Genomic DNA, 22817 nt, shown 5'->3' with positions numbered 1-22817 from the left:
CTCATATCCGTGTATTCATCAATGTTATTCTCAGAGGCTACCCGAAACATATTACATTTACATTTACATTTAAGTCATTTAGCAGACGCTCTTATCCAGAGCGACTTACAAATTGGTGCATTCACCTTATGACATCCAGTGGAACAGCCACTTTACAATAGTGCAACTAAATCTTTTAAGGGGGGGGGTGTGAGAAGGATTACTTTATCCTATCCTAGGTATTCCTTAAAGAGGTGGGGTTTCAGGTGTCTCCGGAAGGTGGTGATTGACTCCGCTGTCCTGGCATCGTGAGGGGTTTGTTCCACCATTGGGGGGGGCCAGAGCAGCGAACAGTTTTGACTGGGCTGAGCAGGAACTGTACTTCCTCAGTGGTAGGGAGGCGAGCAGGCCAGAGGTGGATGAACGCAGTGCCCTTGTTTGGGTGTAGGGCCTGATCAGAGCCTGGAGGTACTGAGGTGCCGTTCCCCTCACAGCTCCGTAGGCAAGCACCATGGTCTTGTAGCGGATGCGAGCTTCAACTGGAAGCCAGTGGAGAGAGCGGAGGAGCGGGGTGACGTGAGAGAACTTGGGAAGGTTGAACACCAGACGGGCTGCGGCGTTCTGGATGAGTTGTAGGGGGGTTAATGGCACAGGCAGGGAGCCCAGCCAACAGCGAGTTGCAGTAATCCAGACGGGAGATGACAAGTGCCTGGATTAGGACCTGCGCCGCTTCCTGTGTGAGGCAGGGTCGTACTCTGCGGATGTTGTAGAGCATGAACCTACAGGAACGGGCCACCGCCTTGATGTTAGTTGAGAACGACAGGGTGTTGTCCAGGATCACGCCAAGGTTCTTAGCGCTCTGGGAGGAGGACACAATGGAGTTGTCAACCGTGATGGCGAGATCATGGAACGGGCAGTCCTTCCCCGGGAGGAGGAGCAGCTCCGTCTTGCCGAGGTTCAGCTTGAGGTGGTGATCCGTCATCCACACTGATATGTCTGCCAGACATGCAGAGATGCGATTCGCCACCTGGTCATCAGAAGGGGGAAAGGAGAAGATTAATTGTGTGTCGTTTGTTGTCCTTAAGTCATTTTTTCACAATTTTGGAAGTATGCTTGGGGTCATTGTCCATTTGGAAGACCCATTTGTGACCAAGCTTTAACTGATGTCTTGAGATGTTGCTTCAATATATCCACATCATTTTCCCACCTCATGATCCCATCTATTTTGTGAAGTGCACCAGTCCCTCCTGCAGCAAAGCACCCCCACAACATGATGCTGCCACCCCCGTGCTTAACGGTTGGGATGGTGTTCTTCAGCTTCTTCGGTTCTATTTTTGCTTCATCACACCAGAGGACATTTCTCCAAAAAGTCAGATCTTGTCCCCATGTGCAGTTGCAAACCGTAGTCTGGCTTTTTTTAATGGCAGTTTTGGAGCAGTAGCTTCTTCCTTGCTGAGTGGCCTTTCAAGTTATGTTGATATAGGACTCATTTTACTGTGGATATAGATACATTTGTACCTGTTTCCTCCAGCATCTTCACATGGTCCTTTGCTGTTGTTCTGGGATTGATTTGCACTTTTCGCACCAAAGTACGTTCATCTGTAGGAGACAGAACACGTCTTCTTACTGAGCAGGATGATGGCTGCGTGGTCCCATGGTGTTTGTACTTGCGTACATTGTTTGTACACATGAACATGAACATGAACGTGGTACCGTCCAGTGTTTGGAATTTTTTTTTCTGAGGTCTTGGGTGATTTCTTTCTATTTTTTCATGATGTCAAACAAAGAGCTACTGATTTTGAAGGTAGGTATTGAAATACATCCACAGGCACATCTCCTACTGACTCAAATTATGTTAATTAGCCTATCAGAAGCTTCTAAAGCAATGACATCATGTTCTGGAATTTTCCAAGCTGTTAATAAAAGGCACAATCAACTCAGTGTATGTAAACTTCTGACCCACTGGAATTGTGATTCATTGAATTATAAGTTAAATAATCTGTCTGTAAACAATGGTGGGGAAAATTACTTTGTGTCATGCACAAAGTAGATGTCCTAACCGACTTGCAAAAACTGTAGTTTGTTAACAAGAAATTAGTGTAGTGGTTGAAAAACGAGTTTTAATGACTCCAACCTAAGTGTATGTGAACTTCCGACCTCAACTGTAGAAATACTGTGGTATAAGTGGGATAAGCGGCTTCGCCTCATTACAACTCATCACGCTGCGTCGTCCATTATTTCCTAAGTAATGTACAGAGCGCCTGCGTTTATCCCTTACTTAGAGATAACCATTATTTCAGCGTTAATTGTAACCATTATTTCAAACACCTAAAACAGGAAGGAGCTTTCTGCAATCTGCAGCCATAATCATTATGCCTAATTCTGTCAAAAATATGTATTTTTGTCTGCATACAGTAGGTTATCTAAGCATACCTCTTTACCTGTTCTATTGTAATTTTAATGAATAATGCACATTGATTGTATGCCTTATTCATTTTGTACAGCTGCCACACTGGTTTATAGTATAGTATAACCCAATAATTAAAGAAATCTTGGTCCTTTCTAAGTCAGGCATGCCAGCTAAGATAGTTAGATAAGCTACTCCAATTTGACTGATTGCGTGAAATGGATTGGTAGCTAGTTATGAGGTTGGGAGTAGGTGGCTAGCTATCTATATATATATCTACAGTAGGTGGCTAGCTATCTACAGTAGGTGGCTAGCTATCTACAGTAGGTGGCTAGATAAAGCCAAATTTATATCATTTCTAGGTGGCTAGTATTACCTAAAAACAAAAACAAAATGTTGGTTTTTATTTATTAATCAAGAAGGAATCAATAGGCTACATAGCCAACAACATCACGAGCAGTTAAAAACAAATCTAACCCTTGTGGACCCTATGGGCATGACACCTCTGTTAGTTGTTAGAATTATTTCCGTAACAGTTGTTAACATGATTTCAGTATTAATGGTTACCATTATTTCAATATGAGTGGTCACCATTATGTTAGTATTAGTTTCACCATTATATTGGCCTTGTTACCATTACTTCAGAATGAGTTGTTACTCCTCTAAGAGATGATAGGTGCCAGGCCTTCAAGTTGACCATAAAACCTTTTTAATACCATTTTAGACAAAAGGATGAGCAGCATGATTCAAACACAAACCTCCAAATAGATCAAACGAGAAGGGAAAAGGCGAGAGAAAATTAATCCAACTGACGCTAACAAACTAGCAAACTCACTTCAAAAGCAATTCATCTTCAGAGTTGAGGAACATGAAAAACCCTTTCTTCACCACATCAAAACCCACCAGACAGCTGAGGGATCTGTCTCTCCCACTCTCCCTCCCTTTCTCTCTCTTCTCATGGAAACACATTAAAGAGGCTTCCTCCACCTCCCCTCTCACTACAGTTCCATCGTGGAGCATGTGTGTGTGTTTGGGCTTATGTGAATTAGTTCATGGTGTGTGTGTGTGTGTGTGTGTGTGTGTGTGTGTGTGTGTGTGTGTGTGTGTGTGTGTGTGTGTGTGTGTGTGTGTGTGTGTGTGTGTGTGTGTGTGTGTGTGTGTGTGTGTGTGTGTGTGTGTGTGTGTGTGTGTGTGTGTGTGTGTGTGTTCTCTGTACAGGATGTCACACACACACACACACACACACACACACACACACACACACACACACACACACACACACACACACACACACACACACACACACACACACACGGAATGCATGCATGCGTGTGTGTGTGTTTGTGAAGGGGGGATGGAGAAGGGCAGTCTCCTCCTGGCACCCTCTGGGCAGAGACTGCCAAGGGGCAGCTGATGATTCAGCATCTGTCTCCGTGGTTACATAACACTGAAGAACAGGCTGGCTGGGGCTGGGAGAAAGGGAGGAGAGAGCGAAAGAGGGAGGAGAGGAGAGAGTGGAAGAGAGAGAGGGAGAGAGAGGAGCTGGGCATAGTTCATTACTGCATACTCACCGAGGGAGAGAAGAGAGAGAGGAGACAGATCAACAGAGGCGCGCAGACATGAAGAAAATTGTACAGATTGACACAGCCAGCCAGCCAGACGCTCACACACATAGCCCTGCTGGCCTCCTCCACACAGCCTGTGTCATAGCACAGGGAGCTTGTCCATTATTGTTTCTCCAGATGAAGGTTGTTAGCGGCCTGGGGCAGTGGTCACTGAGACACTCATGCACTGGGGACATTGAGAGTTAGAGGGGAGGGGTGTGTGTGTGTGTGTGTGTGTGTGTGTGTGTGTGTGTGTGTGTGTGTGTGTGTGTGTGTGTGTGTGTGTGTGTGTGTGTGTGTGTGTGTGTGTGTGTGTGTGTGTGTGTGTGTGTGTGTGTGTGTGTGTGTGTGTGTGTGTGTGTGTGTGTGTGTGTGTGTGTGTGTGTGTGAGAGAGAGAGAGCGAGAGAGAGAGAGAGAGAGAGAGAGAGAGAGAGAGAGAGAGAGAGAGAGAGAGAGAGAGAGAGAGAGAGAGAGAGAGAGAGATATGGCTGATATGTGCAGCAGGGAATAAACTAAATTGAGATCACTAACTAGCAGATTTAAATCAATCATCAACGATCACCTGATAACTCACCCTCTTTTCCCGATGTCAATCAGGTCTTTAGGAGGCACTGTAACTAGTTTTATTTTAATTTGTGATGATGAGTGAGTGTGTTGTTGCATAAATACATAGACTTATACTCTGCTCTTTACAGAGGCATTTGGTATTATATGAATTTCGAGATATGTATTATGAAGCAGGGGGAGGAGTGCTTCATAAAAGGGGTGCCCCTTTTTTTCATTCTGAGCACATGCCCCCTGAAAGGTCTGTTCACGGCCCTGAGAGAAAGTGAGAGACCGAGACAGAGAGAGAGACAGACAGAGAGAGAGAGAGAGACCAGGAATATGGCAGTGACCTTCAGCAGTGGGCAGCTGAAGGGGGTATCAACCTCGAGGAGACATGCGAGTCTTGGCAAAGTCACTCTCCGACAGTATGGGCACACACACACACAAACACTGACGCACCGTTGGTGGACACTCGCGCACACACACATGCCCTCTACACTACACATTTCAAATCAAACCTCATCAGAACTGAGGGCTGTACAGTATGTGGCCAGCAGGAGTGACATCACACCCTGTGTGATGGGCTAAGGTCAAATGTCACCTGCATATATCTATTGTATTTATACAGCATCTACAGTAGCAGCATGACATAGGTCTCAGCTCCAATTCACACAACTCTTAATTTCGTGGTTAGGGCAACGAGGGGGAGGGGGGCTGGATTGGAGGAGTGTGAGGAGGAGAGGAGGCGGCGAGAGAGAAATGTGTCACTTCGTCTTGCTGATCCCCATGCTAAGAGGGATTTGCATACATGTTTAATCAAAGCAAATTAGATTATAACCAAATGAAATCACACTTCCTGCACTCCCCTCCTGCTCCATCCACCCACCCTTTCCACGCCGTTAAATGAAAGACTCTAATAGATAATAAGCACACAAAAAAAGAAGAGATTGACATGTGTGAAGAAGATTGACCTTAGAAAACTATGTCAAATTACGTTTTTATAGTCTAAGTGAGAATAATGTCGCTGTAACATCTCAAGGAAATGCTAGATGGTGTTGGGGTTTGAGACAAATTGAAAAGTGAAAAGGCATTTACTTTATGATGTAGACTGACAACCACATTGACATATATTGCAAACGTACAAATATGGGGATGCGCCGTCATTATTTATAGACGGACGGACGGACAGACGGGCAGACTCCACTATACAGTGCCTTGCAAAAGTATTCACCCCCTTAGCATTTATCCTATTTTGTTGCATTACAACCTGTAATTGAAATGGATTTTATTTGGATTTCATGTAATGGACATACGCAAAATAGTCGAAATTGGTTAAATGGAAAATAAATAAATAAATACCGAGGTGGTGCGTGCATTTGTATTCATCCCTTTGCTATGAAGCCCTTAAATAAGATCTGGTGCAACCAATTACCTCCAGGAGTCACATAATTAGTTAAATAAAGTCAATCTAAGTGTCACATGATCTGTCACATGATCTCAGTATATACACACCTGTTCTGAAAGGCCCCAGAGTCTGCAACACCACTAAGCAAGGGGCACCACCAAGCAAGTGGCACCGTGAAGACCAAGGAGCTCTCCAAACAGGTCAGGGACAAAGTTGTGGCAACTCGCTGTTGGCTGGGCTCCCTGCCTGTGCCATTAAACCCCTACAACTCATCCAGAACGCCGCAGCCCGTCTGGTGTTCAACCTTCCCAAGTTCTCTCACGTCACCCCGCTCCTCCGCTCTCTCCACTGGCTTCCAGTTGAAGCTCGCATCCACTACAAGACCATGGTGCTTGCCTACGGAGCTGTGAGGGGAACGGCACCTCAGTACCTCCAGGCTCTGATCAGGCCCTACACCCAAACAAGGGCACTGCGTTCATCCACCTCTGGCCTGCTCGCCTCCCTACCACTGAGGAAGTACAGTTCCCGCTCAGCCCAGTCAAAACTGTTGGCTGCTCTGGCCCCCCAATGGTGGAACAAACTCCCTCACGACGCCAGGACAGCGGAGTCAATCACCACCTTCCGGAGACACCTCCCCACCTTTTAAGGAATACCTTAGATAAAGTAATCATCTATTGATTTAGATGCACTATTGTAAAGTGGCTGTTCCACTGGATATCATAAGGTGAATGCACCAATTTGTAAGTCGCTCTGGATAAGAGCGTCTGCTAAATGACTTAAATGTAAATGTAAATGTAAATGTAAAAGTAGAGATCAGGGTTGGGTTATAAAAAAAAACTCTTTGAACATCCCACGGAGCACCGTTAAATCCATTATTAAAAAATGGAAAGAATGTGGCTCCACAACAAACCTGCCAAGAGAGGGCCACCCACCAAAACTCACAGACCAGGCAAGGAGGGCATTAATCAGAGAGGCAACAAAGAGACCAAAGATAACCCTGAAGGAGCTGCAAAGTTCCACAATGGGATGATTGGAGTATCTGTCCATAGGACCACTTTAAGCCATACACTCCACAGAGCTGGGCTTTACGGAAGAGTGACCAGAGAAAAGGCCATTGCTTAAAGAAAAAAATTAGCAAACATGTTTGGTGTTCGTCAAAAAGCATTTGGGAGACTCCCCAAACATATGGAAGAAGGTACTTTGGATAGATCAGGCTAAAATTGAGCTTTTTGGCCATCAAGGAAAATACTATGTATGGCGCAAACCCAACACCTCTCATCACCCCGAGAACACCATCCCCATAGTGAAGCATGGTGGTGACAGCATCATGTTGTGGGTATGTTTTTCATCGACAGGGACTGGGAAACTGGTCAGAATTGAAGGAATGATGGATGGCGCTAAAATACAGGGAAATTCTTGAGGGAAACCTGTTTTTGTTCCAGAAATTTGAGACTGGACGGAGGTTCACCTTCCAGCAGGACAATGACCCTAAGCATACTGCTAAAGCTACACTAAAGTGGTTTAAGGGGAAACATTTAAATGTCCTGGAATGGCCTAGTCAAAGCCCAGACCTCAATCCAATTGAGAACATGTGGTATGACTTAAAGATTGCTGTACACCAGCAGAACCCATCCAACTTGAAGGAGCTGGAGCAGCTTTGCCAGTGGTTAGATGTGCCAAGATTATAGAGACATACCCAAAGATTCTTACAGCTGTGATGGCTGCAAAAGGTGGCTCTACAAAGTATTGACCTGGGGGGGGGGTATGCATGCTTAAGTTTTCTGTTTTTATGTGTTAATTCTTGTTCACAATAAATAATATTTTGCATCTTCAAAGTGGTAGGCATGTTGTGTAAATCAAATGATACAAACCCCTCCAACAATCTATTTTAATTCCAGGTTGTAAGGCAATAGTAAAAATGCTAAGGGGGATGAATACTTTGGCAATACTTTCACCTTATATTGTTTTACATGTTGATATCAACCTTATAGCTTGCATTCCCCATTACTCACTTTTAGGCCTACAGGCATATCATACCAGTTCCACACATAGTCCCCTTCCTCACCCATATATTCTCAACCCTTCACACCCCCACACATGCACACCCCCACATCTTCCAACAAATACACACCATGACATCCCCATACCGCTCACACACACACACACACACACACACAGAGAGAGAGAGAGAGAGAGACACACACACAAAGTCGCCTGCAGGCTTATTTGAGATGCAGACTCCTGTGTCACAGTAAATGATATTAAAAGTGATATCATGAATAAATCAACAGATGGGGTTCTGATGTCTCCTTCATGACACATCCACACACAGCAGCAGGGGAATCGTGAGAGAGACAGGGACACAGAAAGAGAGAGAGCTTTAGACCTTCCGCATGGATGTTTGTTGCACATACATGGGCGGACTGGGACCAAAAATCGGCCCTGGCATTTCTAAGACACAAGCCCATTTTCTTCCTTCAGGCCAACAGGGCTCCGGGCAGCCGAGCGGAAATGGAGGAAAACTCGCCTCCCTGCGGACCTGGCATCCTTTCACTCCCTCCTCTCTACATTTTCCTCCTCTGTCTCTGCTGCTAAAGCCACTTTCTACCACTCTAAATTCCAAGCATCTGCCTCTAACCCTAGGAAGCTCTTTGCCACCTTCTCCTCCCTCCTGAATCCTCCCCCCCCTCCTCCCTCTCTGCAGATGACTTCGTCAACCATTTTGAAAAGAAGGTCGACGACATCCGATCCTTGTTTGCTAAGTCAAACAACACCGCTGGTTCTGCTCACACTGCCCTACCCTGTGCTCTGACCTCTTTCTCCCCTCTCTCTCCAGATGAAATCTCGCATCTTGTGACGGCCGGCCGCCCAACAACCTGCCCGCTTGACCCTATCCCCTCCTCTCTTCTCCAGACCATTTCTGGAGACCTTATCCCTTACCTCACCTCGCTCATCAACTCATCCCTGACCGCTGGCTACGTCCCTTCCGTCTTCAAGAGAGCGAGAGTTGCACCCCTTCTGAAAAAACCTACACTCGATCCCTCCGATGTCAACAACTACAGACCAGTATCCCTTCTTTCTTTTCTCTCCAAAACTCTTGAACGTGCCGTCCTTGGCCAGCTCTCCCGCTATCTCTCTCAGAATGACCTTCTTGATCCAAATCAGTCAGGTTTCAAGACTAGTCATTCAACTGAGACTGCTCTTCTCTGTATCACGGAGGCGCTCCGCACTGCTAAAGCTAACTCTCTCTCCTCTGCTCTCATCCTTCTAGACCTATCGGCTGCCTTCGATACTGTGAACCATTAGATCCTCCTCTCCACCCTCTCCGAGTTGGGCATCTCCGGCGCGGCCTAAGCTTGGATTGCGTCCTACCTGACAGGTCGCTCCTACCAGGTGGCGTGGCGAGAATCTGTCTCCTCACCACGCGCTCTCACCACTGGTGTCCCCCAGGGCTCTGTTCTAGGCCCTCTCCTATTCTCACTATACACCAAGTCATTTGGCTCTGTCATAACCTCACATGGTCTCTCCTATCATTGCTATGCAGACGACACACAATTAATCTTCTCCTTTCCCCCTTCTGATGACCAGGTGGCGAATCGCATCTCTGCATGTCTGGCAGACATATCAGTGTGGATGACGGATCACCACCTCAAGCTGAACCTCGGCAAGACGGAGCTGCTCTTCCTCCCGGGGAAGGACTGCCCGGGAGGACACCCAAACAAGGGCACTGCACCCAAACAAGGGCACTGCGTTCATCCACCTCTGGCCTGCTTGCATCCCTACCACTGAGGAAGTACAGTTCCCGCTCAGCCCAGTCAAAACTGTTCGCTGCTCTGGCCCCACAATGGTGGAACAAACTCCCTCACGACGCCAGGACAGCGGAGTCAATCACCACCTTCCGGAGACACCTGAAACCCCACCTCTTTAAGGAATACCTAGGATAGGATAAAGTAATCCTTCTCACCCCCCCCTTAAAAGATTTAGATGCACTATTGTAAAGTGGCTGTTCCACTGGATGTCATAAGGTGAATGTACCAATTTGTAAGTCGCTCTGGATAAGAGCGTCTGCTAAATGACTTAAATGTAATGTAAATGTAACACTCCTGCCCATTATTTTCCTAGAGGAACCAAAAAAGGCCAATTTTTTTCCATAGAGGCCCCAATAAGGGCCAATTGTATTTTTTAATTTTTTATTTGAGGCCCCCATTATTAGCCAGTTAATTAAAATCTTCCTAAATGTGGAAGGCCTATACTAAAGGGACTCTTACAGATTTTGGCAATGAGGCCCTTTAATTTTCTTCCCAAGAGTCAGATGAATTTGTTGATACCATTTTATGTCTCTGTCCCCATCATAAAGGGCCTCTGCCAAGTTCCCGAAGTATCTCTTTAAAGGGCACTTCATTTAATATAACAGGCTTTTAAAATCTTAGAGCTAGTACAATCCTGTGCATACAACAATCGAGACGCGGTGGATTTGCCCGAAATACGAGATGGCCAGTCCGCCCCTGCACGCACGCACACGCACGCACGCACGCACGCACGCACACACACACACACACACACACACACACACACACACACACACACACACACACACACACACACACACACACGTGATAAGCGATGAATTTACTGTCTGTCCCTCATTTTAAGGTCAACCCTTTTATGTGAACTGAACTCCAGTTTTAAAATGGTGAAACTGCTCTCTTTTGAATGTTTTTTTCAAAAGTAACATTGAACATCTAACAGTCAAATTATAGTGTAAAAACAGGTGAGCTGGTTCTACTCTTTTGGCCCATTTCCTGGTGTTTTGTGGTGGAAAACTAAGATGGTTGAGCATAACATGTCAACTCTGTTACCCATAGATAGACAGGCTAGAAATGTTCTAGCAATTATCATTATTTTGCTTGCATTCAATTGCCACTCCCTGTTGCACACAACAAAAATCCATTCCCCCTGTCACAAGGGGATTTATGTCTGATTTAATATGAAATTGTCAACCCTATTACGGTCAACCCTGTTACTTTATTTGGCAGTTAATAGGCACTATAGTATTTCATTTGTATTACATTTCTCTATTGAGATGGGAAGTTGAACATGTGCTCTTCATGACAATGTTAAAATGAGGCGAAATCAGAAGTTTGTTGGATCAAGTTAGACTTCTCAAAAGACACGGAATTGGTGGAACGACCCAAAGCATTCCTCGTGTATTTTGGTAATGGCATTCCTTGTGTATTTTGGTAATGGCATTCCTCGTGTATTTTGGTAATGGCATTCCTTGTGTATTTTGGTAATGGCATTCCTCGTGTATTTTGGTAATGGCATTCCTTGTGTATTTTGGTAATGGCATTCCTCGTGTATTTTGGTAATGGCATTCCTCGTGTATTTTGGTAATGGCATTCCTTGTGTATTTTGGTAATGGCATTCCTTGTTTATGGTCTGTTGCACTCCTTGAGTTTTGCACGACTGTTCCTGTAGAGCTAAAGAGCTATCACCAATTGACGGTCATCAAGGTAATTCTGGTTGTCTCTTGACATGTGTTGCTGTACGTGGCTGCAGTATGTCGCTTACTTTACTGTACAGAGAGTTATCCATTGTGCAGACAGAGGGCTGTTTGGCAAAAGAGAGAGAGAGAGAGAGAGAGAGAGAGAGAGAGAGAGAGAGAGAGATAGAGAGAGAGAGAGAAAGAAAGAACTAAAGAAAGACAGGGAAAAAGAGAAAGGGAGAGACTGTGTGTGTGTGTGTTTCTGTGTGTGTGTGAGAGAGAGAGAGCTGGCTGATGGGCAAAGGCATGCTCAGCCTGCAGGTTAAATCTGCCCATGAGCCACGCATCAAACTTTCACATCCCTGCCATCAATTATTCACTAGGCTATGCTGTCAGGAGTTAGCACGACACTGTGGCAGACACGACAACCAGGAAGGAGGGTGGGTGAGAGGGGGGAGTGAGTGTGCAACAGAGAAAGAAAAAGACAGAGAGAGGGAGGAGAGGAGGCGAGGGGGTAGGGGAGCAATAACAGATAACGGCTACTCAGACTGTACATTCACAGTACATGCAGGTCAGTGGCGTTCGGTGCCGTTATAGATTAGGGAGGACAATATTTTTTTATGCGCATGGCATTAATGAGCATGGCCTTATTTCAGTTAAAGCATATTGGATGATTGTCATTCATTTCCCATTCACTCAGCTCAACATAACATCATTTGTAAATCGGGAGGTGCCGGAACAAAAAGTGAATGCGAGAGGAGCGTGACCTGGGGAGCTCTGAGGCACCGGAAGGCATGAGGGGGGAAGAAATCACCTTCAAAATAAAGCATTGCATATCATTGCATTTGCGTAGTAGCATAGAGCAGTAGAGTAGAGGCACTTACATGGGGAACATTTTTCGTAGCCTTAGGGTCTGGGAAAAATGTGTCCTTTTATAAACGCATTTCGTGCAATTCTACGTCAGGAGAATTAACAAAAAGGCAACTTGAATGAACTTGGATCTCTTTTATTAAAATGTATGTGTACAATCAATAAATTGGCTGCATTAACTAAGTAAGTGAAATGTTAACAAACAAAAAGGAGGACGGAATATAGCTGTCCTCCAGCTACACCATGGTGCTACCCTACAGAGTGCTGTTGAGGCCAGTGACATGGGAATATATTTAGTGTAGTTTTATCTAAAAAAGGATTGCTTTTTTAATGTTTCACAACTGTTCTTTTTATGAAATTCACTGAGTAGGATGGTCCTCCCCATCCTCCTCTGGGGAGCCTCCACTGATGTAGCTTTACACAATGCATAGAGGCGTACAATAATACTATTTTCTACAACTAGGAAGAGAGAGAGAGAGAGAGAGAGAGAGAGAGAGAGAGAGAGAGAGAGAGAGAGAGAGAGAGAGAGAGAGAGAGAGAGAGAGAGAGAGAGAGAGGACATAGAGTGTAACACCAGCCACTTAGACTTGTACATTCACACTACATGCATATATATGTATACACTAACGCATGGGCACACAAATAACCCTTTCTTATCCTCTCACTCCCTTATCTTTCTCTCTTTCTCTGTATCGTCTCACTAGTCATCTGAAGAAAGGGAAGAAAGAGTTGTGGAGAAGTACACGCTTGGATTCTGTCCATGTGACACTTGCGAGACAATGTATCCGCGGAGGCAGTTGATACAGATAATATGATTCTGGTCTCTGTAGAAAAGTCTCTGTAGAACAATAGAATGGACTAACAGTTATAGGCTCTAGCTATTTTTTTTGTTGGTCACTCTTTTATAAATTATTCATTTATCACCTTGAAAAGGACTCAGAATCCATGGATGACCTTTCAATGTACACGAAATAAAAACACCAACATTATGGGCGTCAATATGAGCTGTGCAAAGCTCTTCAATTCTTCAACTCTTCAATTCTACTGTACACACACAAGTACACCCTCACATACACTTGTGATTTCCCACTTGAGTGTGAGCCAATGGAGAAAACAAGGAAACAAGTGACAGCCAAGCCAAATTACTGATGGTAAGCACCTGGGATCTCGAAAGACATGAATGAGCCAGGGAGGGAGAGAGATAGAGGGTGAAGGGTGATGGAGATGGGGACAAAGATATTATATATATATATATATATATATGACATTTGTAATGTCTTTATTGTTTTGAAACTTCTGTATGTGTAATGTTTACTGTTAATTTGTATTGTTTATTTCAATTTTGTATATTATATTCCTCACTTTCTTTGGCAATGTTAACACGTTTCCCATGCCAATAAAGCCCCTTGAATTGAATTGAATTGAGAGAGAAATATTCCCCAGAGACATAGTGATGGTAGTATGCCTCTGAAGACACATGCATCTAGCTATGCTACAAGGCTGTTTTGCTAGCGCTGACTGGATTATGTTCTGGGACACCGCCGATAGCATCGATGAGCTAACTACCTTTTATGCCCGCTTCGGGAAAAAACAACACTGAGCCGTGCACGAGGGCCCTCGTTGACACAGGGGACTGGCTGATCTTGCTCTCCGAGGCCGACGTGAGTAAGGTTTATAATAAGGTCATCACTCGTAAAGCCGCAGGGCCTGACGGTACTCCAGGGCGCATTCTCAGAGCATGCACAGAATAGCTGGCAGGCATATTCACAGTCATGTTCAACCTCTCAGTCTGTAATCCACCCATTTCTCAAGCTGACCACCATCATTCCTGTTCCCAAGAACTCTAAGGCTGACTACCGCCTTGTAGCATTCGCATCTGTAACCATGAAGGGCTTTGAAGGCTGATTATCGCACACATCAACTCCATTATCCCAAACACTCCAATTTGCATTCCACCCCAACAGATCCCTAGACGTTGCAACCTCAATTGCACTCCACACTGCCCTCAACCACCTAAAAGGAATAGCTACGTGATAATGCGGTTCCTTGACTACAGCTCAGCGTTCAACACGATAGTCCCCCCCCCCCCGACCAGGGTTGGGCCTTCGCAACTGGATCCTGGACTTCCTGACGGGCTGAACCCAGGTGGTGAGGGTAGGCGACATTACCTCCGCCACGCTGACCTTCAACACTGGAGCCCCACATGGCTGCGCATGACTCCAACACCTTCATCATGTTTTCTGACGAAACGACAGTAGTAGGCCTAATCACCGGCAATGAGGAGACAGCCTACAGGGAGGAGGTCAGTGACATGGCAGTGGTGCCAGGACAACAACCTCTCCCTCAATGTCAGTAAGACCAGGGAGCTGACTGTGGACTACAGGAAATGGGGGGCGAGTGAGCCCCCATCCACATCGACGGGGCTGGAGTGGAGCAGGTCGAGAGCCTCGTGTCCAAATCACTAAAGACTTAAAACGGTCCACAAATACGCAAACAGTCGTGAAGGCGGCACAACAGAACCGATTTGGCACGGGCCTTCAAAATCCTCAAAATGTTCTACAGCTGCACTATTGAGAGCATCTTGACTTGCTGCATCACTGCTTGGTATGGCAACTGCACTAACCCTGATCACAATACACTACAGAGGGTGGTGCATCACCGGAGCCGAGCTCCCTGACACCCAGGATCTCTATATCAGGTGGTGTGAAAGGAACCAACACCCAAGCCATAGACTGTTCTCTCTGCTTCCACACGGCAAGCGGTACTGGAGCATCAAGTCTGACACCAACAGACTCATGAACAGCTTCAATCTCCAAACCATAAGACTGCTAAATAGCTGACATATTGGCCACACGGACTATCTGCATTGACCCTTCAATTGTATTTTCATTTTTGCCACTATGCACACTGACACAATCACACTATGCACATTCTACACACTCAAACTACAACACACACACACCCCTCTCTCTCTCTCTCTGACCAGCTACACCTTTGCCCCCAAACATCTCTGTCTGACCCTCTCGGATACCCATAACCCCCAACTGGAGGTCCATAGTGCACTGCAGCATACATGTGCATGCCAATGCTGTGTCTGCTGTCTGATAGAGTCAATGAAGCAGGCAGAGTAAGGTAGGGTCCAAGAGAGGGAAGTAATAGTGTAAGAAGGAGAGGTATAGAGAGAGAGAGAGAGCGATGGAGAGATGAAGAGAGAGAGAGAGAGTGCTGCATGAGCCACCACAGAATTCATCTATAATTCATGGCCCCTCAATTAGTGTCAGTGATCGCAGAGGGCTGAGGAGAAGGCTGGCTGGCTTGGGCTGGCTGTCTCCTCCTGGGCTGGGCTCTCCCCACACAACCCCCCTTGGTCCTCACAGGCTCACACTGGTTCCCCCCTGGTCCCACAACACAAGAACTAGGGACCCCAGCCTGGATGGATGGACCACCCTGGGCCCTGCCTCCAAAAGCCACCCAACTCAACCACCCACAACCTTAACCCTGTTACCAGATCAGTTTGTGCTGTGTAGTTGTCATGTTTGGCATGACAATGAACCAGAAGGAACCAGGAGATGGCAAGACAGCATAAACAGATCTGGGATCAGGCTTCCTCGTGGTAGATATTGTCATTAACCACTTATCTAGGGTAAGATTACCTTTAACCTTAATCAAAATGTGGTCGGTAGATGAAGTGTCAGTCAGTGGTTAGGGGCCATTGTTAGGGGCCGTCTTCTACTACTCCATACTTTCCACCCATGCCTTGACTACAGATCTAAAAATAAGATTTCCTCTAATCTTAACCATTAGGTGGTCTGTGGGTGTAGACATCTCTGACCCTGTATCAGTAGTTAGGTCCCAGCTGGACAGATGGTGGTGGGGCACCTAAGGAGAGAGCCTCCCAGCCGGGAAAACACAGCTGTTTAGATATGGGACTGCCTCTCCCTGGAGGCTTGTTTGGGAAGGAGAAGAGAGACTCCTCCTCCTCTGTATGACAGAGGGAGGGAGGGAGGGAGGGAGGGAGGGAGGGAGGGAGGGAGGGAGGGAGGGAGGGAGGGAGGGAGGGAGGGAGGGAGGGAGGGAGGGAGGGAGGGAGGGAGGGAGGGAGGGAGGGAGGGAAGGAAGGAAGGAGGGAAGGAAGGAGGGAAGGAAGGAGGGAGGGAGGGTGTATGGAGAAGAGACGGGCTGTGGGCTGCAACACTAATGAGTGAGAAATTAATTAAGAGTGAAACAGTGGTGAGCGAGAGAGAGAGAGAGAGAGAGAGAGAGAGAGAGAGAGAGAGAGAGAGAGAGAGAGAGAGAGAGAGAGAGAGAGAGAGAGAGAGAGAGTCGCTCAATCATTACCGGTAGTCCCCAACCTGAATTTAAACCTGAATTTAAAGTGGATTCATTTGAGATTTGTTCCTTCTTCAAAGATAATTTGTGGAATTTATTTCCTTCTTAATGTGTTTGAGCCAATCAGTTGTGTTATGACAAGTTAGGGGGTTATACAGAAGATAGCCCTATTTGGTAAAAGACCAAGACCATATTATGGAAAAAAACAGCTCAAATAAGCAAAGAGAAACGATAGTCCATCATTACTTTAAGACAGAAAAGTCAGTCAATACGGAAAATTTCAAGAAATTTGAACTTTTCTTCAAGTGCAATCGCAAAAATCATCAAGCGCTATGATGAAACTGACTCTCATGAGGACCACCACAGGAATGGAAGACCCAGAGTTACCTCTGCTGCAGAGGATAAGTTCATTAGAGTTACCAGCCTCAGAAATTACAGCCCAAATAAATGCTTCACAGAGTTCAAGTAATCGACACATCTCAACATCAACTGTTCAGAGGCGACTGCGTGAATCAGGCCTTCATGGTCAAATTGCTGCAAAGAAATCACTACTAAAGGTCCCCAATAAGAAGAAGACCCTTGCTTGGGCCAAGAAACACAAGCAATAGACATTAGACAGGTGGAAATTTGTCCTTTGGTCTGGAGTGCAAATTGGAGATTTTTGGTTCCAACCGCTGTGTCTTTGTGAGACGCGGTGTGGGTGAACAGATGATCTCCGCATGTGTATTTCCCACCGTAAAGCATGGAGCAAGAGGTGTTATGGTGTGGGGGTGCTTTGCTGGTGACACTGTCTGTGATTTGTTTAGATTTCAAGGCACACTTAACCAGCATGGCTACCACAGCACTATGCAGCGATACGCCATCCCATCTGGTTTGGGCTAAGTGGGACTATCATTTGTTTTTCAACAGGACAATGACCCAACAATCCTCCAGGCTGTGTAAAGGCTATTTTACCAAGAAGGAGAGTGATGGAGTGCTGCATCAGATGACCTGGCCTCCACAATCCCCTGATCTGGCCTCCACAATCCCCTGACCTAACCCAATTGAGATGGTTTGGGATGAGTCGGACTGCAGAGTGAAGGAAAAGCAGCCAACAAGTGCTCAGCATATGTGGGAACTCCTTCAAGAGTGTTGGAAAAGCATTCCAGGTGTAGCTGGTTGAGAGAATGCCAAGAGTGTGCAAAGCTGTCATCAAGGCAAAGGGTGGCTATTTGAAGAATCTCAAATATAAAATATATTTAGATTTGTTTGACACTTTTTTGTTTACTACATGATTTCATGTGTTATTTCATAGTTTTGATGTCTTCACTATTATTCTACAATGTAGAAAATAGTACAAATAAAGAAAAACCCTTGAATGAGTAGGTGTTCTAAAACTTTTGACCCATAGTGTAAGTTATTCATTATTATTATATATATTTTTTACATATTAACCCCCTAGAGCCTATTGACTCACCGCTGCGTCAATCTAAGGACATCAAAATCCGTCAGTTTAAGCTAGAGATATCTATTTTTTAATGGGCTGAGTCTCAATCCACTGCATCAACCTACGTCACCCTTCCAAATCTGTGGTGAAAAGTGGCAGAGCTACAGCGCTGTTTGTCAGAATTGCAGACATCCCGAAAATCGGTCTTCTCGCGAAAACATCTGTAGCAGATGACCACTCTATAGAAGGGAGAGACTCTCACAAACACAATGGTGTTTTCCATTTTGCTCTATGACGCCCACAGGTGCGGGACTCGTCAAAATGTAACCCATACAAATTAATGAGAGTATGGAGATCTGATAAATATATATACATATATATATATTTTTTAATGTTATTTTTGTATATGTATATATATATATATATATATATATATATATATATATATATACACAGTGCCTTGCGAAAGTATTCGGCCCCCTTGAACTTTGTGACCTTTTGCCACATTTCAGGCTTCAAACATAAAGATATAAAACTGTATTTTTTTGTGAAGAATCAACAACAAGTGGGACACAATCATGAAGTGGAACGACATTTATTGAATATTTCAAACTTTTTTAACAGATCAAAAACAGAAAAATTGGGCGTGTAAAATTATTCAGCCCCTTTACTTTCAGTGCAGCAAACTCTCTCCAGAAGTTCAGTGAGGATCTCTGAATGATCCAATGTTGACCTAAATAACTAATGATGATAAATACAATCCACCTGTGTGTAATCAAGTCTCCGTATAAATGCACCTGCACTGTGATAGTCTCAGAGGTCCGTTAAAAGCGCAGAGAGCATCATGAAGAACAAGGAACACACCAGGCAGGTCCGAGATACTGTTGTGAAGAAGTTTAAAGCCGGATTTGGATACAAAAAAATTCCCAAGCTTTAAACATCCCAAGGAGCACTGTGCAAGCAATAATATTGAAATGGAAGGAGTATCAGACCCCTTAAATCTACCAAGACCTGGCCGTCCCTCTAAACTTTCAGCTCATACAAGGAGAAGACTGATCAAAGATGCAGCCAAGAGGCCCATGATCACTGGATGAACTGCAGAGATCTACAGCTGAGGTGGGAGACTCTGTCCATAGGACAACAATCAGTCGTATATTGCACAAATCTGGCCTTTATGGAAGAGTGGCAAGAAGAGAGCCATTTCTTAAAGATATCCATAAAAAGTGTTGTTTAAAGTTTGCCACAAGCCACCTGGGAGACACACCAAACATGTGGAAGAATGAAACCAAAATTGAACTTTTTGGCAACAATGCAAAACGTTATGTTTGGCGTAAAAGCAACACAGCTCATCACCCTGAACACACCATCCCCACTGTCAAACATGGTGGTGGCAGCATCATGGTTTGGGCCTGCTTTTCTTCAGCAGGGACAGGGAAGATGGTTAAAATTGATGGGAAGATGGATGGAGCCAAATACAGGATCATTCTGGAAGAAAACCTGATGGAGTCTGCAAAAGACCTGAGACTAGGACGGAGATTTGTCTTCCAACAAGACAATGATCCAAAACATAAAGCAAAATCTACAATGGAGTGGTTCAAAAATAAACATATCCAGGTGTTAGAATGGCCAAGTCAAAGTCCAGACCTGAATCCAATCGAGAATCTGTGGAAAGAACTGAAAACTGCTGTTCACAAATGCTCTCCATCCAACCTCACTGAGCTCGAGCTGTTTTGCAAGGAGGAATGGGAAAAAATGTCAGTCTCTCGATCTGCAAAAATTTGTTAATGTGTTATTTAATGTGTTTCTATGGGATATAGTAAAAAATACCAAATTAAATATTAAATCAAATCATTATAAAATGTTTTTGGGATACCTAAAGAGGAAGCAAAAATCAACAACCAAATTGACACAGCTCCAATTTTGAAAATAATAATGGGCAACTGTTGCACATTCCAGGTGTGGAAAGGTTTTAGAGTCTTCCCAGAAAGACTCACAGCTGTAATCACTGCAAAAGAAAAGGGAAAGGGGGATACCTAGTCAGTTGTACAACTGAATAAATTCAACTGAAATGTGTCTTCCGCATTTAACCCAACCCCTCTGAATCAGAGAGGTGCGGGGGGCTGCCATAATCAACATCCACAGCGCCCGGGAACTGTGGGTTAACTGTCTTGCTCAGGGGCAGTATGACAGATTTTTACCTTGTCAGCTCGGGGATTCGATCCAGCAACTTTTCGGTTACTGGCCCAATGCTCTAACCACTAGAGGTGCTTCTACAAAGTATTGACTCAGGAGTGTGACTAGTTATGTAAATGTTCACTTATGTTAATGAGATGACATTTTCAATACATTTTCAAAATGTTTTAAAAACATGTTTTCACTTTGCCACAATACGTTTTTATTTATTTAATCCATGTTGAATTCAGGCTGTGACACAACAAAATATCAAATAAGTCGAGGTGTATGATTACTTGTCATTGAGAATGGATGGGATAGAGAGAGAGCTATGACAGGCTAACCAATAACCATTCAGCACAGAATGTGGTGTTAGAGGTCAGGCCCAGAGGGATCCCGTGATTGGTTCTCCAGAGAGCAGGTCACGCTATAACATCTGGCAGTGAGTCTATCTCGTCTCCCCTCAGACACTCGTCTCCTCCACACACACACACACATACACACACGGCGAGATGACCTTGAGAGTGGCTGCCGGATTTTCTCTTTTCTCTCACTGAGCAATTACCACTAAAGGGAGAGAGCGAGAGTGCTCTGGAGGGTTCCTGGTGAGAGAGAGAGGAGAGAGAGAGAGAGAGGTAGAGAGAGTGAGGGTCCGAAGCCAGAGAGAGAGAGTGAGCGTGGGTGGCTGGCTGGCTGGCTCTAACCTACAGGGTCAAGGCCTCACACAGACAGCACTACTCCTTTAGCAGAACGCTCGGGGGCTAGCCTGGGGCTAGGATTACTAACTCACGGCTTGGGCTTGGGGAGAGAGAGAGAGGGGTCAGAGGGGTAAGTGTGAGGGAGGGTTACTGTGTGCGTGCGGGTGCTGATATAAGCAAAGTGTAAATGGCCTTGGCTGGGAAAGGAGAGGGAGAAGTGATTCTGATCTGAGGACAAGGGTGGTACATGCACACACTTAGAAAAAGGGTTCTCAAATGGTTCTTTGTGGAGATCTAGGGTTCTACATGGGACCTTTTTCATCTGATGAGCTCTTTCTGCTTCTGTGTAGCACATTTTGTTTCATAAGGGCTCTATTTTAACAAAACTAACGCAATGGTAAATCTTAGCGCTAGTGGTACCATTATAGGTTCAGGGGTGTGTCAGAAATATTGGTGCTATTTTCACAGCTGGAATTATTGGTGCCGTAGCTGGCGGTGGCGCCATTTATTTGATGAAAAAACAAGTTGTGGGTGTCGAGGCTTGTCCCCTCACTGGCCAATCAGATTGCGCTCCATAGCTAAATATGTTGTTTTATTTATGGTCTTTTATGTATTGCGTTGTCATCAACTCCAATTCGAATGTTAGTTCGTTATAGCCTAGTTCGTTAAATAGCCTGCCTGATATTTACTTCAATATGTTGAACATGTTTGCAGTCCACATTGTTCTAGTTGCATTGCTTTAATATGGAAAAGGCCCATTTTACATGACTAAATTGCAAACTAACATGCGTTTGACTCTTGCACCTCCTTAGAGCCAGACGAAAATAGAGCCCTAAGAGTGCAGAGATTGTAACAGACTAAAAGGTATATGGCAAGAGATCTAAGAACAGTTGATACAGGCACATATTAAATACCCTGGCATTGAGAGACACGAGAAACAGATCTGAGGCCAGTCTCAGAAGGAGGTGGGGAGGAGAAGAGCTGTAAGCACTAATGAGTTCGGAATTCATTCAGAATGAAACAGTGGTGAGAGGAGAGAGAGAGAGAGAGAGAGAGAGAGAGAGAGAGAGAGAGAGAGAGAGAGAGAGAGAGAGAGAGAGAGAGAGAGAGAGAGAGAGAGAGAGAGAGAGAGCTGTTCGCCTATGGGAGGATCAAGACTATTATTGCTATTATCAGTCTTATTTTCTCTCTCTCCATCTCTCTCTCTCTCTCTCTCTCTCTCTCTCTCTCTCTCTCCCTCCCTCCCTCTTTCTTGCACGCACGCACGCACGCACGCACGCACGCACGCACACACACACACACACACACACACACACACACACACACACACACACACACACACACACACACACACACACACACACACACAAACACACACACAAGCACACACACACAGAACACACACACATTCTCTCCTGGCAGTAAGAGGGAAGACAGACTGCTAGCCGGTGGAGCTGTAGGAGATTCTAATGAGATGTCTATCGCCTCAGTCTAGACTCTCTCTCCTCTCAGTGAAGACGAACCGACGCCACAGCCGCCTGCGAGGGGGAATTGCAAGAGCCTGGGTGAGACGAGATATAGCAGGGTGTGTGTGTGTGCGTCAGTGAGTTTGAGTGTGTCCGATGCTGCCTCATTGCCTCTCAATATTGTGATGGATGGCCTCACCAACACAACACCGTCCTCTTCCCCACCACTGAAACCCCCAACACACACACACACACACGCTGCCCACCCTACACACACACCACTGTAACTGCCTGTTAAGGTATCCCTAAAAGGCTGACGTAAAAATCTGCCCTTCAAATTCCACCACCCTTTCTCCCTTTCCACCTCTACCACCACAGAAACCTCACCAGTGGCAAAGTCATGGCGACAGCTATAGATGCATGGGTTCC

The sequence above is a fragment of the Oncorhynchus gorbuscha genome, linkage group LG19, assembly GCF_021184085.1.
Source record: "Oncorhynchus gorbuscha isolate QuinsamMale2020 ecotype Even-year linkage group LG19, OgorEven_v1.0, whole genome shotgun sequence".
NCBI classification, from domain to species: Eukaryota; Metazoa; Chordata; class Actinopteri; order Salmoniformes; family Salmonidae; genus Oncorhynchus; species Oncorhynchus gorbuscha.
Note: the sequence above shows the minus strand (reverse complement) of the source record.